At 36.4% G+C, this 17377-nt stretch overlaps 1 long non-coding RNA gene across 1 annotated transcript in view; it reads right to left on the reverse strand.

The window, feature by feature from the left end:
* The window catches only part of LOC118154064 (uncharacterized), a 48207-nt gene extending 31070 nt beyond the window's left edge, over window positions 1–17137 (reverse strand). The window contains exon 1 of the long non-coding RNA XR_013536277.1: window positions 16910–17137. This is a non-coding gene — a long non-coding RNA (uncharacterized LOC118154064). The remainder of the gene's footprint in view (window positions 1–16909) is intronic.
* Window positions 17138–17377: the final 240 nt, after the last annotated feature.

A 17377-nucleotide genomic window follows, 5' to 3' on the forward strand; every position in this document is an offset into this window, starting at 1 on the left:
TAAATTGTACAAGAATATGATTCATTGCCTTTCCTGATATTTTAATTCAAAAACTAACTTTTTTTTATTCTCCAAACACCCTATTCTCACTCCTTGTTTCTTATCATTCTGCCTTGTTGTAATAGCACAGCATCTTCTTGGATGTAACTAAGAATAATATTTAACTTTTTAAAGATGTTATTTTCAATGAGATCCATTTCACTTGTGAAGGCTGTTTCTGTCTTAGGCTAGGTGTTGATTTTAGAAGTGCAGGTCTAGATTTATCCTTTATGGAAGCCATTGTGGGGTTCTGTCAACACATTCTCCTCTGGGTCTTCACAGCCACGCCAATTCTGTGTGCTTCTTTCATTTGATCATGATGTAATTTATTCTGACAAATAGTTGTTGGTGTTTGTGGCATGAAGTTGGGCCCTTCCTAATAGTAAAGGTAGATAGATAAAATTATGTTCTATGTTTTTTCCTTCTTAGGATTCAATAGGGATAAAGGTGTAGGATTGTTCAGCAAAGAAAGAAAAAATTATGCAAGAATCGGATTGTTTTTCATAAGCTATAGGATTTTAGATGAAGCTCAACTAGAAGTTATTTGAAAGACTCATTTACTAACTAAGCTAAAGGAAACAGTCTTCAAAACTGGAACATGGTATATAAGTCAGTAATAATAAGGTACCCTTTGGACACGGTCCTGTAAAAGTATTGCAAAAATCCATTGCCAACCCTGTATCACATTTTAAAAGGGATGTTAACAAGCCTGTCTACATCACAAATAGAGAATAGTCTAGAAATAATATCACATTATTGAAAGTATGTTCAAATTTTGTAGCAGCTTTCAGAGAAATAAATATTATGAGTGGCTCTGATTAACAGAAAAAAATGGTGATGGAAAGGTATAGGGAGGAAAAATTTGACTTAATAAAAAAAGAAATATCCTTCTAACAACTAGAGATTTCCAAAATCTGAATTGGTCATTTTCTCAAAACTATTAGATAATTTTAGCTAAGAACTTAATTTTGATATGTGAACCACCAACTGTGTGATATGGGTAAAATTGTTAAATTTATCTGAGTCATTGGTTCTTTATTTTCTGTGGAAACAGAGTCTCATGCTATCACCCAGGCTGAAGTGCAATGGCATGGTCTTGGCTCACTGCAACTTTTGCCTTCTGTTTTCAAGTGATACTCATGCCTCAGCCTCTGGAATAACTGGGACTACAAACGTAAGCCACCTGTTCTTGGTTCTTTATTTTCTAAGTGATAACAGTACTATTCATAACACAATGGCATTATGAAAGTAAAATTCTATTACAGTGGAATACTCTAGTATTTATTGAGTGTACACTGGTTTAAGATTATATTAATATAATGGTCATAAACCAGTGCACATTCAATAAATACTCACACTCACAGTAAATGCAGTGATGCTGCTCATAATGTGAAGTGAGAATTCCCAGGAGTAATTCAGGTAGAATCTAGATGTTCCCCTGCCTGAAATAGTGTATAAGGAATTCCAGTGTGAAGAACATAAGTCAGAGCATTCTTCCAGGATTGGAGCACTTTCTCTGGTTGTTCTCTGTTGACGGAATGTTCTGATTTATTTGCACTATAGAAGAGCTAGTATAGAGATTCTAAAATAGAAATAAGCGTGGAGAATTCTAAGAGTAGAAAGACCAATGTGACTAAAGCAGAGGAAGAACAGGCCTGATGCCCACCAGTATCCATTTCTCCTTTTCTTCTGGGTACATTCAGAGATTACATCCTCGTGTTTCTTTGTATTTAGAGATGTATGGCTTTTCTGTACATGCAAATAACAATAAAATATGTTCTTCCTCAATGGAGCAATAAAGAGCTATTTGTGGTTCTTGAGTTGCTCTCTCTTTTCCTGTAGGAGTGAATGGGATAGGTTTGATGTTCAGATGATTCATACCTCAGGTGGAAAACAGCTATCTGAGAGTCACCCATCCAAGAATGAAACTATATGAACAAGAGACCAACTTCTCTGTTAAGCTGCTGAGATGGTGGAGCTATTTTCTAAAGTAGAACAGCCTAAATTATCCTATCTAAAGCAGGGAATGATGAGTAATAGAGAATAAGGTTAGAAATGCAATCAAGACCCAGTAATACTGCATTTCATAGGCCAGGATAAAGGGAGAACTTGTGACCGATGTAATGAACAGCCCCTGGACAACAGGTGAGTCACATGACCTCTCAGCTCTTGATTCATGATGCTACCATAACTCTTAAACTTCCAAACTCCAGTCTTTCAAAATTTGCATGACCTGCTGAGATGCTAGCTCTTTACACTTCATCAGTAATGCAATGCTGTTCTTCCCCAATTATGACATGAGAAAGTCAACTGATTTTTTTCTGCATTTGACAGCAAAAAAAGAAAAAACAACGCAGACAGATGTAAGTCCTCTAAGGATGTCTTTCTATATAGTCATCTTTTTAACCCTTTTTTCTGTATTATAACCATTTTTATCTCTATTTTGTTTTCTGGCTTTTACAAATAATATTGCAAAAGGTAGTTGTCAGATAAGGAGGATTAATTTATAAATATTTGTTGTAATTTCTATATTTGCATTCCCTTTTAATGAAGAAAAAAAGGCCAAGTTTTTAGTTTAGCTAAATACACACCTGTCTAGGTCCTGGATCTGAGTTATAATTAACATTTTAAAAGGAAATAAGCCAAGTAACATATTTGGGGTCTTTTTGCCAACAATCAAACTAGATTTTATGTTGTATATAGAAGTCAGTGAATGCATGCTCACGTGTTCGATGTTAGTTTTTAAATGACATTGTTATGATGATATCATTGCCTAATCTTTACTGAGGATTTATATGATATATACTAGGTAGGCTTACAAGCAACTTATATATACTGTCTCATTTCATCCTCACAACATCATGAAGTAGATGTTATTGTTATCCCATTTTTTAAAAGAGGAAACTCAAGAGAAGTTTAATGTCATACAGCTAACGAGTGGTAGATTAAGAGACAGAATCAAGGCAAGTTAACCAAGGATGCCACACTGTTAATTATTATGAAAACTAAGTGATAACATACGAAAGCTAATGAGAACAGTATTTACTTTAAATAAAGAAGTTAATGTTACTTATGGATTGACCACTCTGTGATTTGGAAAATAATATTTTCTGTGTCAGAAGATGGAAAGCAAACTGTGGCATTAGAAACTGACCTATTATGTAGAATAATTATTGAAACCCTTGAATCTCAACTTTCTGGTCTGTAAAATAGAGATTATATGGTCTACCATTCAGATTCATGCTGAAAATTAAATGAAATGATATAATGTGTAGTGTAAAGGACAAATAGAAGACATTCAATAAATATCAATTATCTGATTGAGCAGACTCTTTACCCATCCCTCAGTGAGATCTTGGGGATTAGTGGTACCTATCTGTAAATTGTTTTATAATCCAGGGATGAAAGCTGTTGTGTACATAGAATGTGATAATTCCTTCAGAAATTGAAGAAATAAAAAGATTTTAAAATACCCTTCAAATTTATTCTGGAAAAAAAATGTCATGTACACTAATGGTAAATAATAGCAATCACTGGGAAAAATAGAAATAAAATGAAATAAATAAAAATAACAAAATGATACTAATATTTGGATCAGCTTAGTACAATAAATGATTAAGAACCTGAGTTTTGGCATCAAAGAATCTATGTTTGAACCTAGGCTTTTTTCCTTCTTACCTCTATCACTCTGAATACCTTTCTTTACCCTTCTTCGACTCAATCTTCTCAGCCACGTAAGGTGAAACTAAGACAAAATTGCTGTAATAATTAAATAAAATGATGCATATAAAGTATCTAACACAGTGCTGGACTCTTATGTGGGCAGATACTGATAATTATAATTATTACCTGGTTCCCCAACATTCCAGGTGAGATAAATCATTAACCATCACTAAATAAATAAATCCCTGCTCTACTAATCTTGAAGTATATTGCATATAGCAGTTTATTTGGGAGACAACTTGGTTGGAAATTGGCAACCATCAAATTCTATGGCCTATGTCACTCGATTTTCAATTCTTGCACTTCTGTTACAACTGCTCTAAAAGATAACTGTCTCTCTTTTTATAGTATCCCCAGCCCGACACACCTACACTCAGTGACTTGCTCATGCCGTATCCTATTCTTTGGTATTAATCTTTAATGAGAATTTATCCAGACTTTTTGAGTGCAAACAGAAACATGATGGGTAAATAGGTAATAGATACATACATACATACATATATACTGTTGTAGAGTAGTTATGAATGTATATCTATGTAGATATACCTATGTGTATATAGTACAGATAGTCATAGATATAGTATATGTAGATACAAATATAGATATATAGATACAGACATATAGACATGTAGATACAAACAAAAAGAGCTATTGAAGGGTAGGAGGTTGTGTGAATGCAATCACAGCTTCTTCTTGGCCTGGGAAAAATATTTTTTAGAAAGAATTTCTTGTGCCAGGGTAGAGATCTCAATAGCATTCATTATGCTAAACTTGAGGAATAATTTCCCAAATCAAAGAATGCAGTGCTGATAAGCTTTTAGTGAGATTTTTCTAAACTTTTAGTTTTAAAAAATTTAGCAAATATGAATAATATTGTTTACAAAACCTCAAAGTACTGGTATCTCATAGAAAATATGTGGACATGGTTGAAAGAATGAACAGCAAGCCAAAATCGAAAGCTATTAACTCCGATCATGATCTTTATGTCTCTACAGAGGTAAGTATTTGTGATCTTTTACACTCAAACTTTCAACTCTCTACCAAGTGCATAATCATTTAAAAATTCTGAAATGACTGATGACTTATTTTAATCCAAATTGCTAATATTATGACAGTGTGTTATCTGTCTTTTAAACAAAAGAATCGACAAAAGAATGAAGACTATATAAGACCATGATGAAGAATTGAGTTTCAAATCATTATCGTGGAATAAGAACTTTAAATGTTAATTCCAATATTAGCCATCACTCTTTGGAAAAACTTACAAAATGTATAACAATAATTGGTGTGCATTCTTGTCTAGTAATTAAACTTCTTTCTCATGTAGATGTAATGGTTTGAGTGTAGAAGGACATAGTAGTTTTAATAAAATATTAATTATTATATTCAGAAACATGTAGAAAAGCATGCATTTCAAAAACAATATTAGAGCTACTTTTATCTGGTCTTTTATATTTTAAGAGAGTTTGAAGAATAACCTCTTTACAAACAACAATTGTTTCATAACAAAGTACATAATCTCACTCTGGCTATGTGAAGCTGAAGGGAATTTTTTAGACTATACGGAAAGAATGAAGCTGTCTGTAGAAAACCAGAATGACAGAATCACAGGCCTGTTCTCATCCAGAAAGTCAACTGCATTGGCAACCACATTTGGGAAGACCTTCTATCACTTCCAGATTTTCTGGTCATTATGCATTCCAGGGAGGAGCATCTAATCCCTGTAGCTTGAGTCACATGCCCACCTTGATATTACCAGAAAAGGAAGAATGGGGTGCAGGGACTCTTCAGAACTCCCTTTGGCTACCCTAACACTTGCAGATAAGAGCCCACTTTCCAACAAAGGAGTAGCGTGTTTCCCCTTAAATAAAACCAGGTTGCCATTAGGGAAAGAAACAGATGCAACGCTGCCTGAAAATAAATGTTTATTTGTCTTCCCCTTAGATTCTTTCTGCATCGTCTTTTGCATAAGGCAATACACTGTTACTATCTACTGCATATGGAAATGGAGGTTCCTTGAGGTTAAGCGGACTATCCAAGTTCATGGGGCAAGTAAGAAAAACAGGCAAGACTAGAGACCATATTCTTGTGTTTTTTCTAGTAGTTTTTCTACTACACCCTTCTGAAGAGACATTAATTTACTATTTGGTTTCTTTCAACTACAAATCACCGTATTTTTCCTTTTTCCCTTAAATCATTTTAGTGGATAACAAGCTACAGAGAAAGTCTGTGTATCACTGTCAAATCACCTTTTGGACAATATCACCCTGCCATGTTTCTGTCAAAATGAATCCGCAACATTGACAGGAGAAAAAATATATAAAGGAAACGTCCTCATTGTTCATTCAGGGACGGACTCAGCTGGAGGAAACCTTGGGAGGTGGCATCACCAGTACAGACTGGATACAATTAGGAGATGCTGGGTGCCTCTCTGTGTTCCTGGGCATTTCTGCACTCTCTTGAAAGAGCAATTTCACTTTGTCTCCATCTCAGCTTTCACTCTACCCCTGCAGTTCACAGCCATGGCAAACACTGTACACAATTTCATATTTGTATGTGTGGACAGTGTCTGTGACATACTGACCTTGCATAAGATATGAAAACCTGCAACTTTTTCTTCCAAGTGTAGGGCAACAAGCCATGCTGGTGTGCACTGACATGGAATGAAAGAACTTCAGAAGCTGTTTACAGGGTTTCTTGAAAATCAGGGGAAGGAAGCTTGAGATGTTTAAAATTCTCTTTATAGCAGATTCGAATTTCCTCAGTAGAACATAGATACCAGAAAAGCCTATCTCATGACACCTTCCCACATGGCTCTTTTGTGGGTAGAAAGGAATATCTCCTTTTCCCATAACTCTGGAATGAAATTTCTGGGGCTTATGAGTTCCTAGTGTGGGAGAAGGGTGTGGACTACAGTATATGCTAATTGTTATTATGGTCATTCATCCTTCTGACAAATGATGCCTAAGCAGCATCTGACAGGAAGGTACTTACTTTCAGAAGTATATGCCCATAAGTTTTTAATCTCAGATGTACTTAGAAAATTCAGTTATTTCTGTGTCCCTGTTTGACAAACTTCCACCAGCATCCCAACAACAAGGCAAAGGAGGGGGGCTAAAGGGGGTGTTTCTTAAAATACTTTGAGCCCTCCCATTTGGTATCCAGCCATAAACAGGAGGCTCAAGGCAGGGTTCCCCAACCCCCAGGCCATGGACTGATACCAGTTTGTGGCCTATTAGGAACTAAGCCACATAGCAGGGGGTGAGTGGTGGGCAAGAAACCAAAGCTTCATCTGTATTGACAGTCACTCCTTATCACTCGCATTACCGCCTGAGCTCTGCCTCCTGTCAGTTTAGCCTCAGCATTCGATTCTCATAGGAACACAAACCCTGTTGCAAACTACACATGCCAGGGATCTCTGTTGTGTTTTCTTTATGAGAGTCTAATGCCCAACGATCTGTCACTGTCTCCCATCACCCCCAGCTGGGACCATTTAGTTGCAGGAAAACAAGCTTAGAGCTCCCACTGATTTTACCTTGTGGTGAACTATATAATTATTCCATTATATATTATAATGTAATAATAATAGAAATAAAGTGCACAAAAAAGGTAGTGCATTTGAATCATTCCAAAACCATCCTCCCAACCCCTTGGTCCAAGGAAAAATTGGTCTCCATGAAACCAGTCCTTGGTACCAAAAATGTTGGGGACCACTGCCTCAAGGGACAAGTCCTGACTTGGATAAAGACAGGAGATTGCCACAAACATAGAGGGCAGTGGAGTGAACATTTCTGAACTAGGAAAACAACAAGAACAATTCAGTGTTCACAGCCTGAGTAGATTCAGGTTGATTTGCAGAGCAAGTTGGCCTAAGATCTTTTTAAGACCTCCAGCCTAAATACTAGCTCTTTCCCCAGACTCACCTTACCCATCACTGGCCCGAAATGGGTGCGGCCTTGAAAGTTACTTAACATAGTACTTGGAACTGAGGGAATGGAAAACTGGAGCTGTGTGTCTTTCTAATAATCTGTTATTTAGCCTCTGTGACACTTTTGTTGTTGGTGGTTTTTATTTTAAGATATATAAAGTAAGATTCATTTTTTGCAGGGTACAGTTCTATGGTTTTGGCAAATGCACAGAATCATGTATCTACCACTAGAGCAAAGATACAGGAAATTCTCATCATTTCAAACTTCAAAAATTCCCCTGTGTTTCTCTTTTTTGGTGAGTTCTTTACTCCACTATCAACCCTTGGCAAACCCTATTCTGTTTTCCATCCCTTCAGTTCATCTTTTACAAGAATATTGTATAAACAGAAACATACATATGTAGCCATTTAAGTCTAGCTTCTTTCACCTAGCACACAATGCATTTAATATTCATCCAAGTTGTTGCATATATCAGTCATTTGCTTATTTTTATTACTGGAAAATATTCTGTTGCATAGAGGTACCACATTTTCTACCCATTCTGCAGTTGAGAGATAATTTTCAGATTTTAGAAATTATGAAGAAAACTAACAAACATTTCTGAATAGGTTTTTGTGTGAACATAGGTTTCTATCTCACTTTGATAAACACTTAAGATGGAAATTGCTAGATCAAAAGACAAGTGTATATTTAACACTATAAAGAAAATTTTTTTTGAAGCCAATAGCCAAAATGTTTTTCAGAGTGGATGTGGCTGTACCCTTTTATAGTTCTACTTGTGAAGAGTAAGTGTTCTAATTGCTCTGCACCTCTTTCACAGCTGAGTGTCATTCACATCTCAGAAGTGTCAGGTAGGTGGTCTTTTTTTTTTCTTTTCTTCCATTGTATTAGGTATGAAGTATATATTATATATTGTGAACTTAATTTGCATTTTTCTTATCACTAATGATGCTGAGTAGCTTTCCATGTGCTTATTTGCCATCCTTATATTTTCTTGGTGAAATCTCTGTTCAAGTATCTTGCCCGTTTCCTAACCAAATTATTTGCTTTCTCATTATTGGGTTTTGAAAGTTCTTTATACATTTTGCATAAAAGACTTCATCAGTTATGAGTTTTGTGAATATTTTCTCCTAATCCATGCCTTACCTTCTCATTCTCTTTTCTTTTGAAGAAAAATCTAGTTAATTTTGGTGAAGTCTAATTTACCCTTTTTTAAATTAGTCTATGAATCACGTCTTTGGTGTCATGCCTCATAAATCTTTGCTGAAACCTCAAGGTCACAGAGATTTTCTTTTCTTTTCTTCTTCTTCTTTTTTTTTTTTTAGGAATGCTGTGTTTCTAGGTTTCATATTCAAGTGCATGATCTAGTCTGATTTATTTTACTTTGTACTTTTAAGAGTCAATTAACCATAATTTGTGAGTCAATTTCTGGATTTTCTAATCTCTTTTATTGATCTATATGTTTATCCTTTCTCTACTATCATTTTCTATACTCTTGTTATTTAACTACAGTCTGCATTTATAGTATACTTAATTGGAAAATCAAAGGTATTTTTTCCCTAAAAATTCATCATTTTTACTGCATGCATTTTTAAAGGGTAATTTACTCTCTTTGTTAACTTTTTCCTTAATTTTTACTTTCAAAATTTGTAAGGCAATCAGTCTGAAAATATCACAACCTGTATAATTTCATTTATGTAATATTCTGCAAAAAGCAAAACAGATCAGTAGAAGATAAACACAGCAGAAGTTCTTGGGACTGAAAGGAGAAATGATAAAATTGGTGAAGCATAGTTGACTTTCTTTTTATAAGGAGGTGAAACTATTCTGTGTGATGCTATAATGCTGAATACATTATACTATGTGTTTGCCAAAAATCCATAGAACTTTATAGTACTAAGAGTCAGCACTAATTTATGCAAACTGAAAATAAAGTATTTAAGAGATCAGGGACTCTCAGGATGGAATAAGACTGTGACGAATAAATATAACTATATGGCAAATATGTAAAGCAAATTCCCTGAAGTGAGAGAAAAAGGTGCTGATCTAAGTAACCCTGGAAATGAGTAGAATCTATAAGATTAAAGGCAAAAAGAACTTCCAATAAGCTCTCTAGTTGGTAAGGATGTTTCCACAGAGGAAAGAGTTAACAGTTCTGGATCCTCTATCTATGTGTCTGGAGCTGAATGATTAAGTAAATGGATGGCAGATGGGCTTCTCATTGTTGGAGTGGGAAGTTACAGACTAGAATGTCCGTGTGGTAATAGATTAGAGTGGGAGTCATTAGTGTGAACTCATGTTTCGCCAAACAAAGATATAGATGATTACATGTAGAAATATTTATAGGCACAGATTAGTATATACACATGTATCTCCTTGCTGTATCTACTGAGAGGGCCTAGACAACAAAACCCTTGCAGCAATGAGCACATCTAGGGCCCAGAATTTGGTCTGTAATTCCATTCCCTGGTAAAAGGACTCAGGGGTTAATGGAAAAAATGGTTGATTCTAGGACTAGAACAGAGAATACACAAAATGATCCCGGAGAGCCTTGTGGTGCCATAAAGAAAAATAGACAAACAACTAAAAAACCCACATTAATGGGATAAGTCAAGGAGACATAACAGTCACCTGAAAGAGCTCTGAATGACCAAAACCAAAAAACAAGCATCAAAACAAAGTCGTACTGGATCACAATCTAAAGTATAAAGTCAATATGCATGATATATGCTGATACAAATAAATGATCAAAAAAATAAGGGAGAATAGGAAAATCTTCTATGCAGCAGAATTCTAAATAATTAGAAGGTAAAAATTTAACTCCCCATGCTTTAAGTGTGAGCTGGACATAGTGACTTCCTTCCCAAGAGTTCACTATGGAAAGGAGGAAACAAAGAAAGACTTCACAGTGAAGAAATCTGACAAACACTGCCTCAGCCTGGCAATCAAAATTAACAGCAGTAATAAGTCATGCTGATAGTACGAATCCTTGCCTGGGCATGGTGACTCACGCCTGCTAATCCCAGCACTTTGGGAGGATGAGGTGGGCAGATCACCTGAAGTCAAGAGTTTGAGACCACCCTGGCCAACATGGTGAAACCCCATCTCTACTAAAAATACAAAAATTAGCTGGGTGTGGTGGTGCTGGCCTGCAATCTCAGCTACTCAGGAGGCTGAGGGAGGAGAATCACTTGAACCTTTGAGGTGGAAGTTGCAATGAGTCAAGATCATCGCACAACTACACTCCAGCTTGGACAACAAAGCAAGACTTCATGGCAAAAAATATATATACATATATATATATAACATAAATCCTTGACATAATGTGATGAGAAGGGTGCTTCGCTTCCAGAGTCTTCTTTTCAATAAACTATAACCCCAATCCAATCATGAGTAAAGCATCACATGAATTCAATTGAGGGGATATTCATAAGAAGTATTTGACCAGTAAACATCAAAACTGCCAGAGTTTTCAAAAGCAAGGAAAGTTTGAGAAACTATCACAGCCAAGAGGAGTCTAAAGAGACATGATAACCAAATAACATGAAGAATCCTGGATGCAATCCTGGAAAAACAACAACAAAGGGACATTAGGTAAAAGCTAAGGAAATCTATATAAGGCATGGGTTTTAGTTAATAATACTAATCAATATTAATTATTTAATGTGACAAACGTCTGTACAATATGAACTGTAAGAACTGGGTGTTACAGGCATTTGGGAACTCCCTGTAAGATCTGTAAATTTTAATAAATCGAATTCTAATCTATAACAAAAAGTTTATTTTAAAAGTAAAAAATGAATCAGAAGCTTTTTTGCCTCAACTATAAATGTGAGACTCCAAAGAGGCTTCATCTTATTTTCCTTCACTAATCTAAAATTTCTGAAACCGTTCGCTTGGAAGGATTATGAGGCTAGATTCTATCTCGAGGGTAATAATGCCATATTTCCATAGGCTCAAGCACAAGGGCAATGGTATGTTGCTGTTGCAGACCTCAGTGCAGAGGGGAAAAATGACCACACGTTATTTGTCTGTTTGTTTCTTTGTTTACGTATTTAATTGATTGACCAACAGAATGTGGAAGATGTGTTAATCTGCATCTTTTGAAGACAAGACCTAACAAGCCCTGAAACTTCTCCTAGAATCCCTTTGAACATATAGTCTAAGCACATTCTCTCAAGGGATTGAAATTCCTTGCAGTAAGAAGCACCAAACCCACAGAGAAACCAGGTGTAAGTGCTCAGTTAACAGCCTCATTTGAGCTCCCCATAGCTGCAGCTCTGGACACATTTGTGAGTCATTGGGTACCTCCATCCCAATTAAGTGGTGAATCTTAGAGATGACTCCTGTTCTGGTCACCATCTAATGGCAACTGCATGGGAGAATCTGGGTGGAAACGCCCCAGCTGAGCCCAGTCCATCTAGAGAATTATGAAGATTAATAATAAATGGTTGTTATAAAGCACTGAGATTCAAGATGGTTTATTATGTGGCAGTAGGTATTCAGAACACTAAATGTTGTGGCTCCAAAGTCAATTTTCTAAGAACAATTCATGTGCAAACAACTCCAAAAAGGAAACATTTGCCGTGTGCCTCTTAATTTGTAAGACGTGGTCCAGCACCTGTAACTTGAAGCCTTAGTGCAATCACCCACAGCAAGAAAGCATTTTTCAAGTAACCATTGTGAAATTGTTCAAAAGAGCCACCGGTAGTAAAATTTATGTCTTCTTTTTGAAGATTATATCCTCTTTTATAAGACTACCCACTGCCTGTGCTCAAATATATCTGATGTATGGCTGGTTGGAATATATCAGGACACTCAGAAGAGAAAAGCATATAAAACCAGCACACCTGAACCCAAGTAAATGGAAAGCCCCTCATTATTATCATCACCAAATATTGATACTTTGCATTAATTTAGATTTAACAGACTATCACTGGCTTTGTATCCTCACCCAAATCTCATCTTGAATTTAATCCCCATGATCCTCATAATTCCCACACCTCAAGGGAGAGACCAGGTGGAGATAATTGAATCATGGGGGTGGTCTCTCCTATGCCCTTCTCGTAATAGTGAGTGAGTTCTCACGAGATCTGATGATTTTATAATGGGCTCTTCCCCCTTCACTCAACACATAGCCTTCCTGCCACCCTGTGAAAAGGGTATCTAGCTTCCCCTTTGCCTTCCTCCATGATACTGCGTTTCCTGAGGCCTCCTCAACCATGATGAACTGTGAGTCAATTACAACTTTTTCCTTTATAGAGTATCCAGTCTTAGGCAGTTTCTTTATAACAATATGAAAATGAACTAATAGAACTGATATTAAGCTTCTAAAGTAAAATGACATTTCTAAAAATTATTTTACAGAAAAGATTTGTTACAAATCTGCCAAGACACCATACTGTTCTAAATCTGAAGTCAGAGTTAAAGTCTCAACAAGTTATTGCATCTAGCCTGCATGAGTTTGTTATTATTATGTGATTCTGAAATGCAGTGAAATGGGAAGCATATTGCTTAATAAGAATGATTTTATCAATACCTGCCTTTTCTTTTAAATTGCTTTCACTTTTTTAATAAAAGAGAAATAAAATCACATGAAATGTATGCCAGTAACTCAAAGGAAGGGGTGAGATGCTCGGTGGACATAACCTTAGGAAGGAGTGGTATACCAGCAAAGAATCAAATGTCTGAACTCTGTCCCAGGTAAACTTAGAGCCAGGCATTGAGGGAAGCATGCAGGACAGTGATTAGAAATTCTTGTCACCTGGAGTGGATGTCAGGTTCTGCCACTCACCAGATTTGTGACCTAAGGGTTGTAAGCTGTCAGAGATTCATTTATGAAATAAGGTATAATAGCATTGGCCTTAGAAACCTGTTGGGGGTTAAAATGTGATTAAGCTTTTAAAGTGGTTGACATAATCTAACTGTCTACCGTGTACTAAGCAGTGGTAGACACTGGCCTCTAATTGTTAAAATGACCTTGAAACTCTGCATCAGATTCTGTGCCTGGACTTCTATTCCTTTCTCTTCAGGAAAGACACCAGTGTTTGCAGAAACAATTTCAGTTCACTGAGAATCAGAATAATTCCTCTGACCCTCTGCTTTTGAAAACCATAATCTTAGAGCAGTGACGAACAAAAACATCTGTAGGGATTTGTAATCCTGGGCAAGTTATTTAACCCATCTGTGCCTCATTTTCATCCGTAAAACAGGGATAATATAGTACCTACCAGATGAGGCAAATCCAAGGATCAAATAACGTAATACATGTATCCAGCCTAAAGCAGTGTCCGGCACATAGGAAGTGTTCACTTTGCCATTGTTATGTTTTAATTGCTTTTATTAGTGTAAAACATTCCCATTAAGTGTATCATTAGTAATCTTCTGTCCTGATATCTTTGCTACTAGTTTTTTTCCTGGCCATTCATTCTCTCATAAGGTGTACATGAGGATAATACGAGGAAACACTATAAGCAGGGTAACTGAGGGCACTGAATGCCTCTTAGAGGGAATATTGCTTTGTTTACTTGTTTATTTTTTTAAACAGAGTCTCACTCTGTTACCCAAGCTGAAAGGCAGTAGCATGATCTCAGGTCACTGCAACCTCCTGCTGCCAGGTTCAAGGGATTCTCCTGCCTCAGCCTCCAGAGTAGCTGGGACTACAGGCACACCACCACACCCAGCTAATCTTTGTATTTAGTAGGGATGGGGTTTCACCACCTTGGCCAGGCAGGCCTCAAACTCTTGACCTCAAGTGACCCATCCACATTGTGGGTACTTGCAAAGTGCTGAGATTACAGGCATCAGCCACCACACCCAGCCTATATTACTTTATTCGTAAAGTTATTTTTAAAACCATGTACCTTGTTGGTGAAATATTGAGAAACTGTCTAGTGGTTCTCAAGCAACAGGTGAGATATGCTTTGCTCAAGACATTATGGAGAATTTCCCCCAAAGCTGAAGAAAAGAGAGATCAGAAGGTCTAGAAAGGAAGGGAAATTAAAAAAAAAAAAAAGATTTTCCAATGGTGTGGGAAACTGCAGAATGGGAGCCAGTGTGGGGTGGATGAGGATTTTTGAAGCATAAGCATATTCAGTTTTAAGTTTTCTTGCTTTGTTGAAACTTCTTCTCTTCCCATCAAGTAACTCCAACCCTATCACAAAATCTATTTTACTAATGAATCTGTTGGACCTGTGGGAGTTTTTATGAATGGTCATTAAGAAAGTGAATATCCTGACTGTGGGCATGGGTTGTGGGCAAAAAAAAAAAATGACTCATATCTAGAAATTGGAATTCCAGAAGCAGGGGGTTACTCTGTCTCATTCCGTACCCAATGCAGAATGTATACAAAATGTTGAGTCTTCAACATGTCCACAAAGCATGGAATGGAATATTCAAGCCAGTGTGAACTCACCATCATGTCTCTGTGCCCAGTCTAGCAACTGGCACTTTACAAAAACAAAAGAATCATGAATGAATGAATGAATGAATGAATGAATGAATGAATGAATGCAATCACAGCCGACATCCAGGTTTCATTTATCTCAGGCTTTATATAGGTAAGCAGTATTTACTTGAAAACTATTCAGGCATCATTCAAAGTTCTCTGGCAGAACTCTTTAGCTCACTGAGATTGTGAGTGTAGTAAACTAGACTGGTTGTATGTTCATTGTGCCCAAATTGTACTCATTTAATGTACTTTATCCTAAATATTTACTATTTGCAATGCACTGTTCCAGGTAGACAATGTCTTTACCTTTGGGGATCTTTCATGTCAGGCAGATAAATAGACCATAAGCATTTGGCAAACAAAAGTTTTTCATATAGTGCTATGAAGAATGTTAACCAAGGTGTTTGGTTAGGGAGGGTCTCGGCAGAAAATTGGATAAGAAGATCTGTTAGTAAAGATGGTCAGGGAATTCTTCTCTGAAAAGACTTAGGATTGAGGTTTAAATTATGACATAGGAGATAGGATAATTTGGGGGTAAAACCTATGTAAAGAAGAACTGTGATCAGATGAGGCTGACGGAACAAGAACAAGTTAAGTGTGCTGGGTTGAACAGGAGATGATTGAATCAGATTTGCAGAGGGGTCAGTAAAAATGTGGATTTTATGTGAAGAGCAATGGGAAGCCTTTGGAGGGTTTTAAACATGAGAGTAGCATGACCCATCATAAGAGTATTTGTTTTACAATAAACAATGTCCATCTCCTCTATTACCTCATTCAACCATCACCACAAACCTGAACTCTAAGCTTTAGTACTGTATCAGGAATGCAACTGGTGCTCAGAGAGGCTATTTGCTCTATCCAAGGTCATTTGGGTAAAAGGGAAAATAGAGGATTTTGCAGGATGGCCAGCAAGCATTGGCTGCGTCTCAGCTGAAGCTCTCTTTGTTTAATAATTGATGGAAGAGAAAAGAATCCTGTGTAAAATTGCTGCTAAAATACACAATGTGGTAGAGTGATTTTTTTCAATACTCTCTGCAAACTAAGCTAAAACTCATCTTTCCAATAAGCATGAGTATAATTCCTTTCCTGATTTACCCCCAAGTCTGTTTTTTACCCATGTCTTTGTTGAGCATGCATGAGCAACATCCCTACCAGCTTTTAAGGCATTCGCTGTTGACCTGCAATTGGAAAAGGGTCAAGAGAGAGATTAGAGTGGAGGGAATGCTGAGAGCGTGTAGGAGAGAGCAGAAAGAGGTGATCCACACAACAGGTTTCAGACAGCCTGACTAAACAGCAGAGCTATGTATAAAGATTTTTGTGATGTTTGGCTTTATGTGGAATTAAGTTGTATACCCTGATGAAGCATCTACAAGTTTCTAGAGTGATGCAAGTCAATATATTTAACATTAGTTGCAATATGACTGATTTATATTTTTGGCTTATGTAGACTTCACTTCAGTGGTACTATAGAGTATGCATTTTAAATATTTCATTAAATTTTATGCTATTTTATGAAATTTTTAATGTAATCAATTTTATGTGAACTCTGTAAAAAACACTTTACCTAATTTATATACAAGATCTTCCTTGTAATTCAAGATTTGAGAATTTATTCCAAAACTTATATCAAAAGTAAACACAATAAAAACTCTGTTTTAAGGAAGGTGGCATTAACACACTAAAGATATTTTGATTTTAAAAAATTAACTAAATAGAATAGAGTATACCTAAATAATATAAGAAAAATATTGTTTCCCCTTGTTCTTACCTACTTTTCCTTCTCGGCAATATCATTCACTTCATTTTAATGAGCCAGTATTTGTCAGGTTTCTTCTAGACACTAAGAAGTATGCCAGGTGATGTGTAGACATTGGTGAGTAAAACAGACATAGAACCTATGGGGACAAAGAGTAATATAGAGACAATAAAGAAGGAGACTTAGAAGTAAATAAATGAATATACCACTACGAAATGTCAAGTGCTGACATGTAGTGGAAGAAAATGACAGTACCAAAATGAGGGGATGGAATATACTGTTGTCTTCTTTATATCCAATTTCTTTATTTTCCTTGGCAATGACACTACAGTTATTGTTGTTTGGGAGCAGTGGGTTGCTAGTGGTGACAGTGGAATTATAGCCCTCTTAAAAGAACTACATTTCCCAGAATCTCTTTCAACTAGGCATGGCATGTAGTACAGATCAGACCAATCAGATAGGAGGAGATGGAAACATTGT

This window comes from Callithrix jacchus, chromosome 5, assembly GCF_049354715.1.
Source record: "Callithrix jacchus isolate 240 chromosome 5, calJac240_pri, whole genome shotgun sequence".
Classification (NCBI taxonomy): domain Eukaryota; kingdom Metazoa; phylum Chordata; class Mammalia; order Primates; family Cebidae; genus Callithrix; species Callithrix jacchus.